Here is a 5,670-nt window from a genome sequence, read left to right on the forward strand (position 1 = left end):
ATAATGGTGTGCAACTGCTTCTCTCTTCCTGACTCTGCATCTAGTGACATCATGTAGGTAGACTGAAATCAACATAGTGAGAACATTTACGAAGGAAATTGGCAAATGCTACAAACCAGAGCTTACTCATTTTCTTTAGGGAGCTTGTTTTTAAGCATCTACCAGCATACCACTGCCACTAACCAAAGGCAAATAGTGACAGTGCCTGATTCCCAGAAGTTTGCGGTTCAGTGGCAGACACACATACACACACACACATGTGCACGCGCGCACGCACAAACACACACACACGCACACACACACAGAGTTAAGCGTGAACCAAGGCAGAATGGCATGTATTAAATGGAGCAATGGACAGCAGACAGGAAGTGGGTGGCTGGAATCTGACTGATTTGCCTTCAGATGTGGGACGTAAGATGAAAAGATTCACAGAGGAGGCCCAGAACGTCTGCTTTGCTGCCTAACTAATTTTCTGGATCCTTAATAATAAATTATTCAGACAGATCTTTACATAGGCACCAACTTTCAGCCTGTGATCAATCCATACACTTACCTTAAGTTGAGGTGCTTAGCTTCTTCCTCTGTCAGAAGGAGATCAATAGGTACAGGTCAGACTGTTTGAATATATCAGAGAGCTTGGAACGCCTCCAAAGATGGGTGCTGAGAACCAGGAACTCCACGTGGTTAGGAATCATTTGGCCTTTTCATCACTGGAGCTCAGTCAAGCGTGTATTGATTTTTCTACAAAAGATTTACCAATTTGAAGCAGTAGCTCCCAAACCAAGATAAAATGTTAATAGTATTAAAAAGGTATTAGACTCCATTTTTGTGATTATAAAGGCAAAAAAACCAGTTAAAAATGTTAAAAGATGGGAGGGGAGTTCAAAGCCAACCAAGCTGCTAATAGTGATCGCACAGTGGTCTCCAAGCCTTGAGTCAAAGAGTACATTCCTGGCTTGTTCCTTACCAGTCTTAATGGGGTTGTCAGTGGATGCTTTGTTGAACGTGAAACAGTTTTATTCCAATTTAACCTATACATTTGTTTGTAGCACTTTAAGAGAAACAGGCCAGCCATTTTCAGCTTTTAAATGATATCTACACACCTATGTATTTCTATATCTATGTCTGTCTATATCTATCTATCTATCTATCTATCTGAGAGTGAAAGGAAAAAGATATTAAGGGAGGAGAAGGAAAGGAGAGGGCACAGAGGGAGAAGAGAGGGAAGAAGTGAGGAGGGAGAGGAAGAGAGCGAGGGCAAAGGGGAAAGCAGCGCAGTCAGGCTTGGGAGCAACACGGGACTAGATTTGAATCCCAGCTCATCCACGGCATCAATTACTATTCCAATCTCAGCCTCGGTTTTCTCATCTGTAAAATAGGGGTGAGATAACTTTCACGGCCAGGTTTTCCAGAGAATCAGGTGAGCGCAGATGAGTAAAGAGCAGTCCCAGCGTGTTCACTCTGTAAGTGTGGACGTCGCAGTGACCGGTGCTAGTGGGGGTTATGTATCTCTTTGAAAGCACACACTTTCTCCCCTGTGTCCTGGGTCTGGCATCCCTTGAAAGTGGAGCCCAAGTGTCCACCCACCTGAGAAGATAGCACCGGCCTGCTGGGTGCCAGGGCGTTTCCGCTGCAGAGGATGCCAGGATTCCTGTGGTTTCATCCAGCCGGTTGTCAGCGCACCACGGAGGTACAGCCAACCACCAATGAACCTTCTGCAAAGATAGTTTGCTTCATACGGATCTCCATCCATAACCTTTACTGGTCTCTATAGAGTCATTACGACCATTAGGCTGTGGACTCAGCACTGCTTTAGCTCTTAAGTTAATACAACCAAGACTTTTTTACTTTCCTATTGGGAAGGAACATGTGCCATTTTAGTGATTTCTTAGATCATTCCATAAGTAAATCAAATATTCTTTCAAGCCCAGTTATCAAAATTGTGTCCTCTGATACCACGTCTTCCATCAAACTGCGGTAATCCAGATCAACACATTTTAAACCTCTGCTATCTCCTAATACCATCCCTACTAGATAGAGTAATTAAATTTGTACTTTTTTTACAAGTCGTACTCAATAAATCTGAATAAATTAACAACGCATTACTAAGACTGCTACATTAAATTTGCATAGTGCATTTAATGAATATGCAACTGCAAGTGAAAAGGTCTGCTACTGCAAACCTCTCACATTAGCATAACTACTTCCAGCATGTTTCTTAAATAATGCACTCATTTGCACATCACTGACTTGGCTAATTCTAACTTCAGTCAGGGTAGCCTTGTAATTAAGACTCTTGCTTTAATTTTTAATGAAGTTTATGTTACATCAATCCTGACAGTAATGAGGGGACATGGAAACAAAAAGGCTGCTAATAATTAAATTCACAAACCAGTTTGAGGGATAATAATTCCTGAGGAGAAATTACATGACTAATTATTAATTAAATATTCATACTATTGCACAGCCATCTCACTTAACTGCTCTTCTTGTCGGTAATAATATTGAGCTGTGGATGCCTTTTGCCAACCATTCGGAGTTTAAGGTCTCTGGTTAATTTTAGTGTGCTGTTAATCAATATGACACAAAAAATAAAATTGTTTTAATTGGCATCATTTTATTGTGTCTAAATATTACTACAGTTGGTTTAGTTTGTGGAGAATTAATCTAGTTAGTCAGTGCCTGTTTTATGGAAACATAAATCCAGTTTATATCCATAAACATCTAATGGCAGGACAACTTGACCTTTTTTTTTGTAACATTACTGTTTACAGATAATTACACCAACTCTTTAAAAGGTTATTTAATAGCTTTGCATTCATCACAGTAAAATGAAAAACATGCAATATTATTTAACTCCAGCCTGTTCTGAGGAGGTCTCTGAGACCCCCATTTACCCCTGCTGAAAAGTAAGCAATATTAATGTGTGGGTTTTTAGGAAATGTATGAGAGCTTTCTTTGAATGTGTACAAACAGATTTACATGTTTGGGTCTGGATCTTTGAATGTCTAACTCATAATTGAGATGCAGTCTGGTAAGGAAGAAAATGTTTCTTACTGTTATAACTTCCCATTGCAGGAAAACACGAGGATGGAGTTTTTATGAGTCTGGATATCAGAAGTCGCAACAATTTCCCTACAAAATTCAGTAAACAAACATTACAAAGCCAGAGAAATTACTATGATGAAGCCTAATTGGCTGCAATATTTATTGTAGACATGCTTTTTTTTCCCCTTCCATTTTCTGAGCGGTATTTAGGCATCTGCATTTCTAATGAGAATGTCCCCATCTGTGGGCAAGTTTAGCAAGGACAAGAAAAGATCGACAATATTTAAATTGATAACATTAATCATTAAATTAAAACAGATCATGACATTCGTTTAAAGCTCTGATAAATTCAGAACAAGATGCTTCACGGAGACCATTATGCATATTATAAAATTAAATAGACACAGAAAAGGGATCTTTTTATCCTGCAGGGGCCTGTGGAAATTCTGGGCCAGGGCAAACATTTCATTTCATTTTTCTAATAAGTCAAACTAGCTGATTCATCAAAGTGGACCAAGTCGGTGACCATAAACCATGGGGCAAGGATTCCCCTCAGCTACTCTTGTCACTTTACTACAAACTGACAGGTTTGTAGGGCATTATTACTGGGCCTGATGTGTATCAACTGCTCCCTTTTACTAAATCTTTAAAATTTTTTCAACTTTTCTTTTTAAATCTACTTGCTTAAACTAACACCTGAAGGCGATTGGGAAAGATCACTCACGGTGTAATAGTTTACGGGCGCGGGTCAGCGTATAGATGTCACAGTAAGTCCTGGGTCCCTGGTCCTGCTTTTTGATTCCTTCATTTCAGGAAACCTTCTACGTGAGAAATCTTACCTGAAGAGCAGTAAGACCTCCAAACTGGGCAAACTGAAGACAAAGAAGTGACCAGGCTCGCGGGCTAAACTCTGGGGTACTTGTTCTGGAGGAACACGCAGAGTCCCGCCCTTTTTCCTTTCATTGCCAGGTGCATGCTATACCTGTCCCAGGTGTAGTAAGTGGAGGAAACCATCCAACACCATGGAAACCAGCTGACCAGAAGGACCCCATCATCTCCTCGTAGGGAAGCAGCCAGAGCGCCAGAAAGGGTTAGGGCTTGGAAGCCAGACACACCCAGGTTCTAATCTTCCTTGGCCTTAGTGAATAGCTTTAATAGCTTCATCTCTCTGAACCGTGGTTTCCTTTTCTGAATGGGGATGGTCATGCCCCCTTGGCAGGCTGTTGTGAGAATTAGTCACACATGCAAGTGCTTAATTCTGTGCCAGGCTCATGAGAGACAGGTGCAAAATGCCAGTGATCTTGATTATGGTTAATCTTCCCAAGGAAGATTGCCAGAAATTTTACCATTGGAGAGTCACTCCTTTGAGATAAACACCACTGTCTCAAAGCTTCTTTTTTTAAATGCAGATTGTATACCTTGAAAGGGGATGGCAGATAGAAAGTCAGTTTTGGTCACCAAAGCCTTTGTGTGAGTTAGTGTACCAGCTCCCTTTTTTCTGTAACAAAGGCAGATAAGGCAATACTAGAGAGGTGGGTTAGTGGAAGGAGAAGGGTTGAAGTGGAAAAGGAGGATATAGGAAGGGGAGGTGGAGTTGGGAGGGAAAAATATTATATACGTCTGGGCTATTTAATCACCAAAGTACAATATAAGGAACTCCAAGAAAAAACAAAAACCTACCTGGTGGATGTGGATTCCAATGTTCTTGAGCTTTAGTCCTGTAAAATGACAACCATTAAGGGCATGATGACCATGCACCCCTATTTTTGTAAAATGGCTTAATTTCAGTTATTCTGTCTGGTATCTGTCAGGACTTGGTTGGTTGGGGGAAGAGGGAAGAGGTAGTCTAGGTCATAAATTGTCTCCACTGAAAGGCCCATCTTATGATGAAACTCCAGAAAGAAAGAGCACACGGCCTCAGTAAGTATTTAACGAGCATCATCAGATACCTGTCTTAAATGCCAAGTGCCCAAAAGAGAAAGCCTTTTCTCCCACCTGTCTTCTCCACACTCCTTAGCAGATTGTCCAAGAAAGTAACCACACAGAGCTGCCCTACCTGTAGCCATTCCAGGGTGGAGTAGCTTGAGGAAAGTTTCTGGTGTTTGGTTCTCTCTGGCCCTTCTCTAGGAAGGCATGGGATGGAGAAACAGATTTCGACTTGGACAAACTCCAGCCCCTTCATTTTACTTGTGGTGTGATTTGGATAACTTGTTTGACCTCCTCAAGCCTCGTGTAAAGTGGGAAGACCACCACGTACCTCACAGGATGATGTTGAGGGTTAAAGGACATCAGTGTGAAAAGGTTCAGGTGGGGCTCCCCTGATGGCGCAGTGGTTGAGAGTCCACCTGCTGATGCAGGGGACACGGGTTCGTGCCCCGGTCCAGGAAGATCCCGCATGCCGCAGAGCGGCTGGGCCCGTGAGCCATGGCCGCTGAGCCTGTGCGTCCGGAGCCTGTGCTCCACAACGGGAGGGGCCACGACAGTGAGAGGCCCGCATACTGCAAAAAAAAAAGGTTCAGGTGCACAGTAATTGTACATAACAATCCCTTTTCTCTATCCCAGAATCAAGCCAAAATCTCCTTCTGGGGCATGAGGACTTATTGCTGGAGGAGAGTTACATAT

The 5,670-nt window shown here is 42.2% G+C and overlaps 1 long non-coding RNA gene across 1 annotated transcript; it reads right to left on the bottom strand.

Annotated features, from left to right (window-relative positions):
• Nucleotides 1-657: 657 nt before the first annotated feature.
• Nucleotides 658-5,334, bottom strand: LOC307050003. The gene is made up of 3 exons (XR_013810777.1): nt 5,306-5,334; nt 4,729-4,766; nt 658-741 (listed from the first exon to the last, which is right to left on the bottom strand). It is a non-coding gene; the product is annotated as an uncharacterized lncRNA (long non-coding RNA).
• Between the last annotated feature and the right edge of the window lie 336 nt (nt 5,335-5,670).

The sequence above is a fragment of the Hyperoodon ampullatus genome (assembly GCF_949752795.1).
Source record: "Hyperoodon ampullatus genome assembly, chromosome: 3".
NCBI lineage: Eukaryota > Metazoa > Chordata > Mammalia > Artiodactyla > Ziphiidae > Hyperoodon > Hyperoodon ampullatus.